A 20,243-nucleotide genomic window follows, 5' to 3' on the forward strand; every position below is an offset into this window, starting at 1 on the left:
CTATCACAAAAAAACATATTTCATAATCACATCTTCAATATCACCACTTCATGACCTCTTAACACCTACTAACAACAACCAAGAAAACACACTTTCATTCAAAATCCAACAACACACAAAATACCTCCATATATCATCTTATTTTACACTAACAATTGTAAGACCCCAATGTTGACCCTAAGATCCCTCATGTTATCTCATCATATGCATTAACACTGGGATCACACCTTGGCATTCTCCTTACCCCTCCTTCACTGGGTTTGCATTGGGAGAGATAACCAAGCACATGTGATTGTATCATACTTAATTTTTATTTGTTTACTAACTAAAATACCAAAAATTGTCAATACTATAGTTTGTTGCTTTTGTAGGTAGTGTGTATGTTCACCCATGCTCTATCAAGATCCTATCTATGGTTTAAGACCCTCAATGCAAGGAGCTCAATCAAGATTTGGTTTAAATTATCTATAAGTATCATATATGGATCCCCATTATCTTCACATATTATTTTGATCAAGAAATCATCAAGAGTTTAGAGTTTGTTTGCCTTGGAAACCTTAATTCATCTGGGTATCTTATGTGACCTCTTCAACAAGTTTCTTCAACAATTGATCAAATATTTCAAGATATACTTCTCATTACATCATCTTATGCATATATTATCCTCCATGAGTCCCAAAAGTCAAGAGAATGTCAACCTGGCAAGATGGTTCATGGTGGTTGACCATAGAAAGTTAACTAGTCAAAATTGGGGTTCCCTAGACCCTATCTCCTACAATATTTGTCATATGAAAATGATTCCAAGAGAAACGTTACTCAAAATAACATTTCAAACAACTTTCATGTTTAATTCTAGATCTAGTTTTGCTTGGAAAGTCATTTTCTATGGTGAAAGATTATAGGTCATTTTGTTTAAACCCTAGCTTGGAGATCAACTTCCCAAGACCATAACTTGATAAATTGTCATGAGATGAAAGCCATTAAAATTTCATGATCAAATTCAAGATGTCTACTTCAAATTTTATGTTTGGAGGAAGTGCAAATTCAACTTTCAAATGCATGTGCCAAAAGAAAACATTATAGGTCATTTTGGGCCACTACCATTAAACAAGTGATTTTCATCAACTTCTAAAATGCATAACGTATTCATGTCAAATCCAAATGAGGTCAAATTTATGACCAATTTGAATAGGTTTGAAATAGATACAACTTTAATGAAGGAACGTTTCTCATTTGAAGTCCATAGAAAAAGTTATTCAAAGTGGAAAAAGTGAACATTTCACTTGAGACTTAGAAAAGTTTCAAATATGTTTGATTTCCCAAAATTCCACCTCAAAATTCATCATGGTCCAAGCTTCAAATGAAAAAGTGTTCAACATGAAAGTTATTCCCTTTGATCTCACCTTTCCAAAACGTCCAAGATCATCTCATTTGGATGAAAATTGAGGGAGTTGCGCATGGCTCCATTATGGGAAGTGTTTTGGCAAGATTTGAATTCAAATTATCAAACTCTTTTGCATACTTCCAGATGATGAACTCAGTAGACTTTGCACACAAATTGGAAGTGGATTGCATCATTCCTAAGGCCAAAATTATTTCCCATGCAACCATGCAAAGAAGTTTCTAAAATTGGCCAATTTTCAAGTGTTGTAAATATCAAGTGCATTGCCTATTTAAACAAGCTCAAGGCTTCAGAATCAGAAGGAACACCTTGCCTAAGATTTGCTAGACTGATTCAAACCCCCACTGCCATATAATTTCTGAAGGTTTCTCTTGAAATCGAGCTTGAACTTCACCTTCTGTTTGAAAGTTCAAACTCCAAAAATTTACTTCCCTTTTCATCTCAATTGACTTCTGCAAGCAAAAGGAAGAGAAAGCAATCAAATCCAGATCAAGATCAAGTGGAATTAGATCAACTCGAAGGTGATTTTTCAGAAACTTCTTCTCTTTCAATTCTTCACAATTCTTGTTGATTTTTGGTTGTCTGAAGTCCTACCAATGTAGGCAAGAAGATTAAGTTGCTTTGAGGTCAAATCGAAGCAACTCAGTTCATGATCCTCAAAATTCAAATCCCTGTATCTTTTTATATACTTGGAATTGGACAAAATTGTGGCCAGATTCGAGCTCCTGAGCATTTTTTCTTTAAACCCATGTCTTGCTTTTTCATTTTGGTGATGGTTGATGGTGGACCAGTCCGGTGAGGTCCACGGTAGAAGAATACCGGAGCCCTGGCTCCAGTAATGTGTTGTCATGCATCTCAACCATAGGATCCAGTTTAAATGTTTTAATCTCGTGTGTTGCTTTTGATTACGAAGTGTGTGACGTGTTGACTACAGCGTATCATGGAACACGCGTTTTCATCCATCTGGTCTGCCACCTCAATTAATGAGGGAGATCAAATGGCTCTCCATTTTTTGAATTTCTGATTATTTCATTTAATTGCTTATTTTTAATTAATCCATATTAATTTCATTATTAATCCAAAAAATATGGGACTTTCACCAAAAAAAATCAAATATTTTTCTCTTTCATTTTCTGAATTAAAATTATTTTTTGGATTAGTTTTGATATTTTTCATGATTTAATTGTTTAAAAATACTTCTGACTTTTCAAAAATTATGAAAATTTTTGTCCAAGGTCCTTTGACCTTGTTTGACCTATGATAAATCTCTTGGCCATTTATTTGGTGTTTTGAAGAGGTTTTAGGTTTTTTTATCAAACATAATTTAATTTAAATGCATTTTAATTATATTTTTAATTGATTAATTGTGTAGAAATTGTGTTGAGCCATTTTCATTGACTTGTGAAGTTTGACTATGTGTTTGGGCCTTGGTCAAGGTCGATTTGAATTTTGTTGGATTAAAATCATTGGATTTAGGGGATTGATGAAATGTATATTTCATCTCCCAAAATGAATGAATGATTTTAATTTGGTAAAATTCCTCCCATGACCAATTTGTGTTTGTTCCATCTCCCACCCCCCTCTTCATCTTCAATCCCATTCTATCTCATCCCTTTCATTGAACAATGAAGTCTCAATATCCTAAGACTAGTGGATTCATCAATAACTTCAGGTTAGATGAACCAATACAAGTATGGATGAGATTAGGTACATCCTTTGATCATTTTCTTTTTGGGTGAGGTATATTTTAGGAGTATGGTTCATTATACCATATCTCTAACATGCATTATCACCAAAATTTCTATTGCCCGATCTCAAATAGTTGTGACTTCTACATAAGTCAAATTACGATTGCTTAACATAGCGCTGAATTTTGACCAAAAAGCATATCATTCTAGTAAGTGAGATTGTAAGTTTCCCCCCTTTCATGGTATTGTGTGGAAACTTGGCCTTTTTTCCTTCCTTTGGAAGATGTCTTGGTTCAAGGATCCATGCTTGTGAATAGAGGGTTGAGTGGTCTACAAAGAATGACTTAATCAATTAAAAAAATTCACTAACATCTAATCAACTAACAATTTAACTAACTTTTATTATCTTGCTTTTAATTTCAAGTCATTTATTTTATTTCATTTAAATTCAAGTCATTTACCATTTCATTTTCCATTTTACATATCATTTAACTTGTTTATGTTTATGCCATTTTCACTTTGCTCACTTGAGCCATATATTGTGATTGTATATACTTGTTTGTGTATCTTGTTTGTGTTTGTGGTCTTAGGACCTTAAAAATACTTAATAAACAACAAAAACCCCTAAAAAATGTTTGTGTGGACTGTTGGATTTGATATGAGTTTTGGACTTAGAATTAGGCTACATTCCCTATGCAAAAGGACTTGGCCAATACCAACATTTCTGAAACCAAGTTATTGAATTGAGCTTTCATCTGATGCAAGTGTTGAGATCCACATGAGTTCATCTGCTACATGGTCTTGATGCAAATGTTACTTTGAACCTGTCTCTAATACCTTATTCTGAGCCATTCAAGGAGTATGTCATCTGATGCATGGGAAGATTGAGAAGAAGACTATGAAGTTGCTTGCTTGGATGTGGCTATCTTTATTTGATGCCTTGCTCTTCATCTTGCTACTTGTTTATTGATATTGATTGATTTAAAGTCCAAAGGAAAAGTGTGTTTCTATATGACATTCTTGTCTATTGGATTGCATCCCATTGGTCAGATCTTTTCAACTCTTAACTTTTAAATTTTTGCTTAGGATTAGTCTCTTCATCTCCTCCCATCTTCTTAAATTTCAAAATCTCTCCCCCTTTTCAAAATCTTCTTTGCTTGTGATTTCTAAACTTAGACTCTTTTGCAAAACTAGAAACTTTGGCCTTATGCCATTGCATTTTTTAACTCTTTTCTTAAATCAAACTCGTAAATGAATCTAATCATACTGACTTAAAATTTCAAAAGACAAAAAAAAGAACTAACACTCATTCAAACTCTTTTAGGCCATTTGTGCCTCTATTAAATTTAAACTTTTGTTAAAAGTAATTCACTCACTTTGAAATTGATACCACGAACTACGAGATTTTGATCCCTCATTTTATGTTGGTACATAGGCACAAGTCCGAAGGTCTTGTCAAACACAAAAATATAATTAATGAATTCTTTTCCCACCCCACACTCTATTTATTGCAAACATCTTTTATACCAAAACACTTACAGACATAAAAAGGGCTCCCTAGGAATACCTAGGACACTTTGGGTGTTAACACCTTCCCTCTATATAACCAACCCCCTTATCAGTAATCTATGGCATTTTATTAGTTTTGATTTGAAAACTTCTTATCTTTGGGTTTTGTTCTTACTTTTCCCTTTTCCTTTGGAAATAATAAAAGTGCGGTGGCGACTCTAGTTTTATTAACATTAATTTTATCCATAGCTTAATGGTCATGAATTTATCGCTACAACAATCCACAACACCAATGAAGCAAAACTCAATATCAACACCATCTCTAACCTTTCCTCCCAACATCATTTACAAACCATCATTCACAACAATCATTTCACCATCACTAAAACTCACCATGAATTAACAATCATCACCCTTTGTGTTCATGTGTCTGCTTCTTGGGTAAGCAGATACACAAAGGTTTACACCCTTGAGAAGATGTGAGTTATTTTCTCTAGAGTGTTGAAGAATTAAGCGGTCATTCTTCATCTTTCCCTGCACAGATTTTCTCTTGTTGTGCCTTTTTGTTCTGATGATCTTCCTCGATCATTTTCACTATGCTCTCACACACTTAACCATTGTGGTTATATTTTCTATTTAGTGTGTGTTTCTTAGATCTGTGTTTTCTGAATGAAACATAGTCTCTCTCTCTCTCTCTCTCTCTCTCTCTCTCTCTCTCTCTCTCTCTCTCTCTCTCTCTCTCTATATATATATATATATATATATATATATATATATATATATATATATATATATATATATATATATATATATATATATATATATATATATATATATATATATATATATATATATATATATATATATATATATATATATATATATAACCAATACAGTGAACTAGTATCACATCTTTGTGAACACAGTCACATATTTTTCAACTCACAATCATCTTGGTCTGAACAGACTTCTTGAATGTTTTTCAATCTTCATCTATAAATAGATTTTGGAATAGATCAGTTGAAGATTGAAACTACCAAAGGTACAAGTAGCTGTTGAATGTCTTTAGCCGTTGTACAATAGAGTTAGTCAAAACTCAGCTAGCACAAAGAAGTTGGGAGAAGTATAGTAGATTTCAGAGCAGTTAGAGAGATAAGATTCTAACAACATAGTTTTATGCTAATTATACATAAAGTATTATACTGTTGTCAAGTGATTTTTTATGGATAACTTCATACTTGAAATCTTCTTGTAGACGTTTGTTGAAGCTTATTTAGATGCTTATGCGAGTCCTCGCCTGCAAGACAACTAAACCTTGACAACAAGCGTATTAAACTAGATTTCAATTCGAAAGGTACAACAACAGTAGGATATTCAATACATAAAGCATTATAATTAATATCAGGTGCAACAAGTTCTCTCAAAGTTCTTTGTTCAATAGCCATGTTATGAAAATTAATCTCGTAATCAGAATCAAAAAAAGTATGGGAGAACACATAATCAAAATTATTATCGCTAATGGGTGGTGAACTAGTGCTAGCCTGATTTACTCTACGACGTGCATGTAAGGTTCTTTCAACTTCAGGATCAAAATCAAACAAGTTAGAACAACCAGACATAGTAGTCCGAACTAATTCAGCAATGTAGCAACAACTATGAAAATATCGGCAATGTCCATATTAACAAAACCAAGTGAAAAAAAGAAAAACAATTAAAATTAAATACAATAAAATATGGAAATTTCACAAAAAAGTTAAATAAAATCAAAATAACACACCACAAATTTTTTCGGATTTTTTCGAAAATATGAAAACGAAAAAAAAACAATATATTTAGGGTTTTTAGGGGGTATCCCATATTTTGTCCCAAAACAAGGGCCTTTGATTCATGAATTTCCTCTAAAATGGCTTGTAAAAAAATTGATTCGGACTTAGTTTTCTAGAAAAACCAGGTTTTCAAACCTAGGGCGCGTAAAGGCCAAAAGAGCAAAAACGAAGGGGCCAGGACGCGAAATCGCAACACCTATGACTTTAATATTGGTTAAAATCGACAAAAGTCCCCTACAACGATGCCAATTTGATCCGCTGTCGCACAAAGGTCAAAAACGAGTTTAATAAATATAGTAAATGGAAGCGACACTTGAGTCGTATTGCAAGGACACATGAGGATATTTAACCAATCAGATGGCGCAAAAGAGGGGGGGAGGTTGACTTTAAATTAAGAGATGATAAACGGTTAAGCGAATTTGATTGCAATTACGATTAATAAACTAATCTACTGATTTGATTCATACTTATCATCAATTATTATAATTCCAAATTCCTAAGCATGTCATATTTCCTTTTCAACTACAATATTGATCAAACAAGCGCAATCGATATTATCTGACTTATGTTCCTATTTTCCGAATTAAGCCTCGGTTAAAGACAACGCAGAAAAACGCAAAACATATCCCAAACATGGTTACGGTAAGAAACCTAAATCAATCGAAACAAATCAATTCTACTCTATAAGAAAACGAATAAAAAAACAAGATTCAACATAGACAGAACTGAAAGGAAAAAGAAATTGAATTGCAAAATTATAATAATCTTAAAGTTTTGGATCCTAAATACAACATATTAGCCAAGATGAGTAGTTCTCCATGTAAATCATACAAATCTTCTTATTTTTTTGTGAAAAATCAGAATGATGAACAGTAGCGGCTAACTTTAGGCTAAATAAAACAAAGGATTCAGATTCTAATCCAAACTGGGTCAGAAAACATAAAAATCAGCTCAAAACTAATTATTTTCTTAAGTCTGGAACTAAATGAATTATTCGACCCTTCTGCACTCCAAATTTGCTTTTGACTTTAACATAAAATTTATAACTTATCCTTTCAGTTTTCTAAGACATATTAGAACACGTCAAACAACATCATGTAGCTCAAGTTATAACCTACACAATGAGAAGGTGTTAAATTAGTGTTTATTTAAAACATAAGTAACTGAATAAAAAAAAAGAAATAAGCTAAATTGGAAAAACGTACTTAAAACAATAAAAATAACATGATAAACTATAAAATTATCGTAATACAATAGTAGAACTCAGGGTCACACAAATGTTTGCTTCCTCTATCTACTGGACATTTTAGGACGGCGAAAACTCATATGACTCTAAAAAGTAAGAGGTCTATGCATGTTTTGTACGGTGTAGGTTAACATTGGATTGCTATTTAAAATTTGTGTTGTTTATATATCCTAAATTGTACTCTCTCTGTTCTAGAATGAGTGATCTATTTGGAATAAAAGAGTGTCTCAAAGTGAATGATCCATTTCAATTTTTAATATATTTTTTCAATTCTATCCTCTAATTAATATCACTTTCATCATTCTCGATACTTGACAACGACACTTTAGTAAAAATATAAGGATAATGTTAACTTGTGCCCTAGGGGCACAAAATAAGAACTAAAGAAAGTAATTTTGTGTTGGAAATTGCGCATTGATTTTAATAAAGGTATAAAATTAATTTTATAATTGGTTTTCTTAATACAAACTTTCTACAAGTGGGTGTCTTATCTTGTGCCCATAGGACACAAGTTAGCATTATCCAAAATATAATTCTCTCTCTTTCATTTATTCCTTTTTCTTAATCTAAGTCCAATGGTCAACTGTCACTATGAGACTAAGGAAATATGTATTTAAGTATGCAATTTATTCTTGAGGATTGATAACGCATTGTGTTGAACATGAAAGGTCTTTCCATCGAGATTTTTAAAGTATGGAATTTATTTTTCAGGATTGCCAACGCAATTAACGCGTTTAAAAAAATAATTTTTATAATATTAAAAATTAAAAAAATATTTAAATAAATAGTTATTTTTAAAATATTATTTTAAATATATTGTTAGTTTTTTTAGTTTTTTTATATCAAAATTTTAAACAAATTCTTAAATTTTGAAATTATTTAAAATAGTTTTTCATATAAATTATTTTTGAAACATTTTTTTAAAAATAATTTTAATATTTTGTTTTTTAATAATATATAATTACGTTATAAGATATCAAAATTAATCTTTTAATTTATAAAAAATAAATTTTAAAAACTTATAATATTTAAAAAATTATATATAAATATTTTTTTTAAAAATATTAAAAAAAATCTATTTTTTAAAACTAAAACAAAAGAATCCTAAATCACAAAGTTCATATTAGCAAATTATGTAAGGAACCGGTAGAATGATCATGACGCAGAATTCTATAAGACAAAAAAAATAAAAATTTGGTAAATCAGAAATCATTCATGAGACACATAAAAAAAATTGAGAGCACAATTTAATCTAAGCATAATTTAATTTAACCATAATAGTACTAGTATATGAAAGCACATCATATATGAGCTTGTCTACTTATACTAGACATACTATTATCGGTAATCAATAGATGTATAATGGTTTCCATTAAGCTTTGTCTCCATATCATGCACCGTTGATAACCTTTAATTATAAGAGTTTCAAAAAGATATCCAGAAAAATAGAAAATAAATATAATGTTCTCATTTGTACGATTCCACTTGCACCGACATTTTAAAAATACATTAAGAAACTAAAAAATAGGTGGTTACTGTTGGCTAGCAAATTTCGTTCAAAAGAGTGTAAAGTTTGGTCGACCACAAGGACGGTCGGAGGAGTTGATCAACGAGACAGAAAACTAGAGCACGGGGTCGACGTAGAGGGAAGCATGTCGGAGTCAAAGACCGGGACACCATGATGGAAATTAATCGTGGGTATTTGAACATAGGAAGTTACTTGCAAGCGTGGGAGAGGTGCTCCAACACGTGTCATCCCATAAATGGGTCGTAACTTCCTAACGGTTATTTTCTACTAGTATTTAAACAAATTGTAATGATCATTTCAAGGGGCGGCATTTTTAGCATTGCAGTAGGAGTATACTTGAAGTACTAAAGCGTTTACGAGAAAAGAGTCATCTCCCTTAAAAAAACGTACTTTTGCTTCCATTTATATTTATAAATCATTTAGCTTACCAAATTGTCTTTGTTTATTTTTGTTTATTTCCATCAGACTTTTGTCCTTTACTGCATTTCTAACTTGCAAAACGTTACGTTTACTACCCTTAAACATTCCAAACACTTTACCAACGAAATAGTCATATACTCAACACAAAGTCTAGGACTTTGTAGCCAGTCCTGCAAGTAAACCTCGGATAGGAAGGCTAGAGATTATTGGCGAAAAACAAATTGGCACACCTGGTGGGACACGAGGTGTTCAGTATATGCAACTATGCAGTGGCAAAATGGTGTCACCTCGACCACACGAAGATACGTCTTCGGCGGGAGACACAACTGTGTCACAGACGAACGATGTTGGTTCCAGCGTTATACTTGCGTCTTCGACTGCGTATGCGGGGCCAATTCTAACATCGTGTCAGCCCCAAACGCCGACGCCAACAACAATGGGAACTTCTGGGTCACACATGCTCAGTTTTATAGTCCCCATGCACAGGATGTTGGGAATGCCGACTGAGTTTATGGCAAGTATTCATAATCTCGATTCGACTTTTGGTGAAGCATCATCATCGCCATTCTCACGTTACCATGGGTTAGGACCTTTGGCAACTCAATTTGGTCGACCCTCGGGTTTTGGATTATCATCTCAGTGAGTCCCAACTTTCACGTCGAGTTCTGTCGCGGTCATAAGACATCAGATGGACGAAAGTAATCATGAAATGATCCATATGCTAACTCAGTAAATGGGCACCATACTGAGGTCTTTGACCTAAGATTCGACACAGAGTTACCAACAACTGGCAACTCAAATGACAAGAATATGAGACTTCTTAGGGGCTCTTAGGGCGTCAGTTCGTCAGAAACTCACACCTCCTCCTCAACCAGAAACCCCAATCCGACAAGAGGAAATGACTAACGACACGGTCGAACAAGAGTATCAAGAGTTCGAACAGATTCCTAGGGTGGCTCGAAGGCCTCCCGTGGTTTTGGTCAACAGAAACCAGGATCCCGACCATGTGGTCAGGCAGATTCGACAAGAGGCATCAGCTGGGGAACAAAACCTAGAAGCTATAGTCGAACGGATTATAGTGGGAAATGGAGTAAGCCCAAGCCTACAGAGGATGACATACTCTTCACCTTTTCCAGACTTCGTCTTATAGATAGAACTTCCTAGGGGGTGGAAAGTTTCGAAATTCACTGTCGAACACGTTGCAAGGTATCAAACCGAGGCTGACGACATAACGAATAATGAGGATTTGAGGATGACATACTCTTCACCTTTTCCAGACTTCGTCTTATAGATAGAACTTCCTAGGGGGTGGAAAGTTTCGAAATTCACTGTCGAACACGTTGCAAGGTATCAAACCGAGGCTGACGACATAACGAATAATGAGGATTTGAAGTTAAAATACTTCCCAAGTTCTCTTCAAAAAACGTGTGCACATGGTTCACAACGTTGCCTCCACAATTGATCCAAACGTGGACGCAATTGGAGAGATTGTTCCATGAACAATTTTACATGGGGTAGTTGAAGATTAGCCTGAAATAACTAGCCAGCGTCAAATGAAAGACTACTGAGTCGGTCGATCAGTACTTAAACAGGTTTAGACTGTTGAAAGCGCGATGCTTTACTCAAGTCCCTGAGCATGAGTTAGTTGAAATAGCAACTGGGGGTTTAGATTATTCTATAAGGAAAAAATTAGATACTCAGTATCTCAGAGATATGGCACAATTGGCTGACAGAGTTCGAAGTATCGAACACCTGAAAGCTGAGAAGACCAAAACAGGTCGATATCATAAGAAAGAACAAGTATCCTATATCGCAGTCGAATGATGCTCTTCTGAAGACGAAGAGTTGATCGACAGAAGCGAGGTCAATGTGGCATAACTTAAGCCTGGACCTCCATACACGTGTAAAGTTTTAAATCCCTCAAATGGGAAAAACCCCACCGTAGTTGAAAAAATAGATAAATACGTAGCAAAGGCTTACACGTTCGACGTGTCTAAGTGTGACGAAATCTTTGATCTATTAGTTAAAGATGGTCAAATCATCGTCCCTCAATGTCTGAAGAATCCCCCTCTAGAAAGAAAAAAAAGGGGATTCTATAAATTTCATAACTTTCTTGGTCATAAAACTCATCAGTGTGTTCTTTTCAGGGATTTGGTGCAAAAGGATTTGAAAGAAGGAAGAGTTCAATTTGGCGAAAGGCCAAAGATGCAGGTGGACTCCGACCCTCTGAAGGTGGAAGAAGCTTTGTATTCAGAGCCTCTCGAATGTATGATGGTCGAGACTACTGATGGTCTCGTAGAGTCTTCCGATGTGGTATCCGTAGTTGAGTCTTTTGAAGTGTTGATGGTTGAAACCACTGATGGTTTCGACAACAGTGTTGAAAATGGATTGGAGTCGGCCTATCCCCAACCAGGAAAAAGCTTATCAGACTTCCAAGAGAAGTGCATGGTCAGTGGGTCAAAAGCATTGCTATCTCCTAAGTGCAGCGTGGTGTTCGACGAGAAGACCACTCAAAGACTGGAGTCTCGAAATAAAGTATTGAAAGAGGAGAAACCTGTCGTCCCACGATTCGTGTTTGACAAACGTGGATCACCACAACGGAACGAAGAATACAAGAGGCAGTTCAAACATTCACGACCAAATGCTTTCATTCCACCAACGGATGTTCCACGGGAGAAGTGGGTAGAGTCAGTAAGCCAGAAAGGGGGCAAGAGATCAAAGTGGAGAATATTGGGGGAAAAACAGCGTCTCCGGAGAAGAAGGTCGAGACAAGGGGCTATATGGTTTCTCCCAATTACAAAGGGAAGAACCCAATGATCAGGATACAATGAAGGTGTTACCAGCGGAACAAAAAAGTTGGGAAGAGTGTCACAACCCCACATTTGAAGACTGTTGAAACCTCTGGACAAATGAGGCAAATCCCAAAGCCAATGGGGGTAGGACAAGGAAAAATGATGGCTAACCAAACAATTGTCATGATTGTTGATCTGACAGGGAAGAAAGTAGTAGTAAATTCCAAAAGTATTAAGTGTTCGTCCGAGGTCAAAAAAGAGTTAGGGGACGTGGGTAAATCGAAGGAAGAGGAACCTGAGTACTCCCCTCAGTCTTAAGAAGGAGAGCCTGAATACTCCCCCCCAATTCGACGAGGAGTTCGAAAAGGACATGTACGATGAAACCAATTATGACATCTATGGTGATGACTTCGTTGTAAACTGTGGTGTTGTATCAGTATTGCCGGCTGAATACGACATGGTATCAGAAGTCTCTGAAACGGAGGAAGACTTTATGCCATTTGAGATGGTTGGAGGAAAACCAATGTGCTACTAAGTCATGAATAGCGGCGTGGTTGAGGAGCAGAAGGCCACATTCGAAAGACCCATCCCAGGGATGATGTATCATCTGAAGCCTTTATTCATAAGGGAGAAGGTTGATGAAGTGGCAGTAAATAAGGTATTTGTTGATGGAGGTGCAATCGTCAATTTAATGCCTTATACTCTATTTAAGAAAATGGGGAAGTGTGATGAAGATCTCCGACAACACAACATGGTTCTATCAAACTACGAAGGTAAAACCAGTAATGTAATGTGTGTTGCCCAGGTCGATCTAGTTGTGGGTACAAAAACACGCTCGACACTATTTATGGTAATAGATTGCAAAGCTAACTTCAATTTACTCTTGGGCCGAGAACGGATCCATGGGATAGGAGCAGTACCTTCAATTGTACATCAAAGACTTATAATATGGCGTAAAGACGACATCGTGGAAAACATTGAGGTTGACCAAAGTTATTACCAAATCGATGATGCTAAGGGCTCGAAGAGATCCTTCGACCAACATTTGGTGAACATCGCACCGTGTGATGACGAATCAAGTTCCTATACTTTAGTCAACACCGGTCGTATGTTGAATCTAGATCCCGATCATGGATTCATATAGGATGTTAAGGAAGAGACGGGGCCAGAGACGGTGATTCCACCTATGGGGTGGCCTGCAGTCGATGAAGATAACTGCTGAGTCATAAAGTTTAGCTCAAATTTCAGCGTATTTGGCTGAAAACAAAAGAAAGTCGACTCTAGAAAAGGAGAGGCTGCAAGACCTGGCCTCTGAGGCCAAAGAAGTGGAAGATGGTCGACAAGACCAAATAACAACTTCAAAAAGCCGGAGGCTTGATTGCATCTATGACAATGAGCCTTTGGGGTTCGAGAAGAACCCATCAAATGAGTTGCAGAAGATGCAAGCACAATACCCACTCGAAGAATTCGATCTAGGAGATGGGGTCACAAAAAAACCAACATACATAAGTACCAATGTTGGGTCAAAGATGAAGGCGAAGCTGATTGAGGTATTGACATAATACAGAGACTGTTTTGCCTGGAATTATAATGAAATGCCCAGTTTAAATCGAAGTGCGATGGATCATCGACTGCCTATCCAATCTGAGAAAAGGCCAGTGAAGCAACACCCCCGATGATTTGCTCTAGAGATCACCTTGAAGATTAAGTAGGAGATCAAAAGACTCCTCAAAAGTTGGTTCATCATAACTGCAAGGTACGTTGAATGGTTAGCTAATATAGTACATGTCATTAAGAAAAATGGAACTCTTAGAATTTGTATAGATTTTAGAGATTTAAATAATGTTACGCCAAAGGATGAATATTCGATGCCTGTGGTAGAAATGGTGGTCGATTCGGCCACAGGTTTTGAATATTTGAGTATGCTTGATGGCTATTCTGGCTATAATCAACTTCTTATAGACGAAGATGATGTCCCCAAGACAGTGTTTCGATGCCCTGGAGCTTTAGAGACATACAAATGGGCTGTGATGCCGTTTGGTCTAAAAAACGTAGAAGCAACCTATCAAAGAGCTATGGATGCCATATTTCATGACTTCATCGAAAAATTTATGCAGGTATATATTGACGACATTTTGATAAAATCGTCATCACAATGGGATCATCTTGATCACCTTCGACGCTCGTTTGATAGAATGAGAAAATATGGATTAAAAATGAATCCATTAAAATGTGCTTTTGGTGTACATGCAGGAGAATTCTTAGGTTTCGTGGTACACAAACAAGGCATTGAGATCAATCAAAATAAGACAAAGGCGATTTTAGATCTCAAGCCTCCGTCGACAAAGAAACAACTCCAATCTTTGTTGGGGAAGATAAAATTCTTGAGGAGGTTTATATTGAATCTAAGTGGCAGGACGAAGGTGTTTTCGCCACTACTCATAATCAAGAAGGAAAGTGATTTTCACTAGGGACCGGAGCAACAAGAGGCTTTTGACACCATCAAGGGATACCTTATAAAGCCTCTCATTTTGTTGCCCCCTAGTAGGAGTACAAAATTTGAGTTTGTGTATTATTGTGTCGGATACGACCATAGGGAGTATGTTAGCTTAAGAGGATATTAGTGGTGTTGAAAGACCCATATATATTACCTCAGTTGAATGTTGATAGATGCTGAAACTAGGTACAGTCTGATTAAAAAACTGTGCATATGCTTGTACTTCACATGTATGAAATTAAAACAATATATAAAACCAGTTGATGTTTATGTTTCATCTCACTATGATGTTATTAAACATATGTTGTCTAAACCTATTCTTCATAGTCGAATTGGAAAATGGGCACTAGCTTTATCCGAGTTTTCTTTGAAGTATAAATCTTTAAAGGCTATGAAGGGCCAAATCATAGCAGATTTTATAGTGGATCATGCTATGATCGAACCTTCACTAAACATGGTTGACACAAACCCTTGGCGGTTATATTTTTATGGGTCGAGCCACAAATTTGGAACATGAATTGGGGTGTTGATATTATCCCCGCAAGATATTCCGACAAGATTCAAGTGTAGAATCGATGAAAAATGTTCCAATAATGAAGATAAGTATGAGGACCTAATAACCGGTCTTAGAATCCTGAAAGAATTAGGAGCCAGTAAAATAGAGGTGAGAGGAGATACGGAGTTGGTAATTAAACAAGTCATATGAGAATACAAGTGCATTAAAGATTTTTTTTTGAGGTATTTTGTGATGACAATACAACTATTGGAGTACTTCGAGATCATCAGCATTACGCATGTGCCAAGAAATGAGAAGCAAGAAACCAACTATCTAGCCCAGATCGCCTATGGGTATAAGATGTCGAAGTCGAGACTCCGGGAGATTATAGATGTTCGAGAGAAGATGGGGTCAGACGTATCACCATTCAGGGCAAGCATCCAAGAGGCGAAGGGAAAGATAGCCTCGACGACAGTGTCAACTGCTATGAAGGTTTCCACGACGAGCGCCTCGAAGGTTTCGAGTTTGAAAATTTCTGGAGACACAAAGTTTTCGCTGTTGGTAATTCATCCCCATCAGCTTGGAGAAAACCAATTTTGAAGTACTTAGAGAATCCAGTCGAAAATACTGACTGGAAAATTAAGTACATGGCCATAAGCTATGTACTGTTGGGAAATGAATTGTTGAAGAAAACTCTAGAGGGAATATTACTTAAGTGTCTGGGAAGTACATAAGCATACTTGACCATATCTGAAGTGCACAGTGGAGCCTAGGGTGCACACCAAGCATGCCATAAGATGAAATGGCTACTATTTCGACAAGGCGTTTATTGGCCCAATATATTGAAGGATTGTATCGAGTTCGCCAAAGGATGCCAAGAATGCCAAATGCGTGCGAGCGTTCAACACGTACCAGCAAGTGAGCTACACGCAGTCATCAAGATGTGGCCCTTTAAGGGATGGGTGTTAGATGTCATTGGTGAGATTCAATCGGCCTCCTCGAAGAAACAAAAGTTTATCCTGGTCGAAATAGACTACTTTACAAAGTGGATCAAAGTTGTTATTTTGGTAAAATTAGATCAGGAGGTCGTGATCGAACTCATTCAAAAGAACATCATATATAGATTCGGCATCCCAAAAAACATTACCATAGATCAAGGTTCGGTTTTTTGGGGCAAAAGATGCAGGAATTTGCCATCGAAACATGTTTCAAATTGGTTACTTCCATACCTTATTATGCGCAAGAAAATGACCAGGTCGAAGCAGCCAACAAAGTGATAATAAGTCTAATCAGAAAACATGTCACCAAAAAGCCGAAAAACTGGCACAACACTTTGGACCAAATCCTATGGGCTTGTCGAACGTCGTCCCCAAAAGAGGCAACAAATTGGATGCCTTTTCGTCTGACATTTGGGCATGATGCCGTGTTACTAGTAGAAATTTGTTTACAGTCAGTCAGAGTGCAATGCCAAAATGATATTCAGTCGGAGCGATATTGGAAGTTGATGTTTTACAAATTGGTTGATTTAGACGAAGAGAGGTTGGCCGCGATGGAAGCATTGATATGACAGAAAGAACGTGTAACCAAGGTATACAACAGAAATGTTAAAACAAAAACCTTCGCAATAGATGATCAGTTTTGGAAAGTAATTCTGCCTATGGAGCAAAGAGATCGAACCTTAGGTATATGGTCTCCAAAATGGGAGGGACCATTAAAAGTAATCCGAACATTTACTAACAACACCTATGAGATTCAGGAACTAGGCATGAATCGAAGGGTATTAAGAGTAAATGGGAAATATTTGAAGAAATATAAACCTATGCTACAAGAGATTCAGGTCCAAACATGAAGAAAATATTCATTAATTCGTTTAAATAGCCTGAAAGGCATTACAAAAAATGGTCTACCGACCTTACAAAATCAATACAGAGAGAAAGTCAGGCGCGAAATCTAGATTTGAAATCTTTAAAGGAGGTTGTCTCGTGACCAATTCGACTATCTAGAAATTTTTTCTTCCGTTGCAGCTGCTTAATGCTAGCCTTGACTTTAAGGGCTTTTCCCCCATGAGAGATCCCCTTTAGAACTTCGCGGTCGACGGCTATTTATGCAAGAAGTTCTTCAGTTGTTTCTAAGCAAGCCTTTTTTTCTTCCACCTCATCAATTTTCTTGCTAAGTTCGGTTATCTTCGCTTGGTAGTCCAAAATTTGCTGGTCGAAGATCTGTTGTTGGCAGAGACGCTCCTTTTTCTTGGCTTTAAAGTCACTAAGTTTGTTTTCGCATGCTTCACTGAACTCCCACTCAAGCCTCACTTTGTTGAGCCTCGTTTTGATTTGAAAGTCAACATTACGACGAAGGTTATGGGCCTTGACAAATTGGGTAAAGAAAGCCTCAAACTCGACAAAATACATGACCATCGAAGTAGGAAGCTCATGAAGTACAAGTGCATCAAGGAGCTTGAAGACGTCATAGGCTAAACCTTCTTCTTCATCAAGGATGAGTAAAAATTCGCGCTCGAATAGTAGGTGTAAGACCCCAATTTTCACCCTAAGATCCCTCATGCAATTTCATCATATGCATTAGCATTGAGATCATACCTTGGCATCCTCCTTACCCCTCTTTCATTGAGTTTGTTTTGGGATAGATCATCAAGAATTATGTGATTGTATCATACTTGTATATTATCATTTTACTAACCAAAATACAAAAATATGTCTTTGCATTTGCCTAACTCTTTTGAAGGTAGGGCATGATCTCCATTGATCTATCAAGTTCATATCTAGGGTTTGAGACCCTCATGACAAAGAGCACAACCATGAATTGATCCAAGAATGGTTATGAGCATCATATATGAGTTCCATTGATTCCTACATGTTATATTGATCAAGTTTTCTTCAAGAGTTTAGAGGTGATATGCCTTGAAAACCCTAGTTTGACTGGGTATCTTGAGTAACTTCTCCAACAAGCTATCTTACCAATTGATCAAATTTCTCAAGGGACACTTAACAATTCATCATCTTATGCATATATGATCTACCATGAGCCAAGAAAGTCAAGAGAATTGTAGGTTAGCAAGTTGGTTGATGGTGGTTGGCCAGATGAATTCATCTGATCAAAACTGGGTCTCCTTAGACCCTATCTCCTATAATTTTCACCATATGAAAATGATTCCAAGAGAAACGTTACTCTAAATGACATTACAAACAACTTTCATGTTGATACCTAGATCTGTTTTTTCTTGGAAAAAATCATTTTCTATATTGAAACCTTATAGGTCATTTTGTCTAAACCCTAATTTGAAAGTCAACTTCCTAAGGCCATAACTTGCTCAATTTTTATGAGATAAAATAATTCCAGGTTGCACAATCAAATTCAAGATGTCTACTTCAACTTTTATGTTTGGAGTGTGATCCGCAAGTGCACGAATTACGTCAAAGTAATATAAAATAATATCGATCCCACATAGACCAATCGTCAATCTATCGATTACTATCGTTACGGTGTTTATCTAAGGTGGTATAAAAGAGATATTGGGTTTGCAAAATAGCAGTAAATAATAAATGCAGGTAAAGATAGGTTGAATGTATTTCACGCCAGTTAAGTCATGTTTCGATTGTCTAAATAGAACTACTTATGAGGCAATATTTTCTACTCTTAAAAAGAACCCATTTAACAGGAACTGTCGTTTTCGCGTATTCAGAACTGAGTTTACCCTTAAATTAAGGCCTTTTATTGTCACTTATAAAAGGTGTGCAGAATTTTAAAGTAGTAAACATATTTTTAAGAAATGAGACTCGTAAACTTAGTTTAAAAGTGATTTTGATTTGGAAAGTTTACCCAAGGAGTTTCCTGATTTTAAATCCATCAACGCGTCCGAAAACAGTTTCAAAAATAGTTTTTCCTTAAAGTGATAAAAATTCCTAGTTACTAAGCCAGGGTGCTTTCGCACTCCTTGAATAATTAAAACTAACCAAGTTTTTTTTAGAAAACTCAAGTTAAAAATCAAAATAGCCTTTAAAGTATTTCTACAGATTCAATATGTGAAACATCTATGTAACCGCGACCCTTACATTCTAACCTTTAAAAGATTTAGCTAGACATGGTAACACAAACAAACACAATGGTATCGATCATGATGAAAATTTTGTTTTAGAATGTGAGGTGTAAAGAGAGAGTAAAGTGCGGAAAATAAATAAAGTAAAGCGAGTGCGAAAAATAAATAATGTAATGTGAGTGCGGAAAATAAATAAAGTAAAGCAAGTGCAAAAAATATATAAAGTAAAGCGAGTGCAGAAAATAAATAAAGTAAAGCGAGTGCGAAAAATAAATAAAATAAAAGCGTAGACAGAAAGTAAATAAAATAAAAGCGTAAATAAGAACCTGCTCCTAACGTAGGGCTTTAGATCTGGTACAAGAAAAATAAACCTCTGACTCCTGAAGCTAAAGACGACAACAACTCGAAGTGACCCAACTCAATCTCACTAAAGTGCGATAACCCCCCAATATGACGGATTACCGCTATTACAAATGATAAATACAGGCTTAGTGTTGTAAACTAAGTTGGAGGATTTGAAAATGAAATGGAACGAACTATTTATAGAGGATTTCAACAGCTTGCAAAGACCATGGTGCCCTCCAACTTCTCCTTAGTGGGAACGTGGTTTCCAAAGGTGGCGCCCGCCATCCCTTTAAGGCGCCATCCATGTGTGTAAATGGGGAAGATCATGGGAACATGGCGGTTACCTCATAGTTGAGGGCTGATGACTCATGGCTTCTCCTATAGCGGCCGCCATGTGCAATGCCATGTGTACAATTTTCGCCGAAAAACCCTAATTTTAGGTC

Source organism: Lathyrus oleraceus, chromosome 3 (assembly GCF_024323335.1).
Source record: "Lathyrus oleraceus cultivar Zhongwan6 chromosome 3, CAAS_Psat_ZW6_1.0, whole genome shotgun sequence".
Lineage (NCBI taxonomy): Eukaryota > Viridiplantae > Streptophyta > Magnoliopsida > Fabales > Fabaceae > Lathyrus > Lathyrus oleraceus.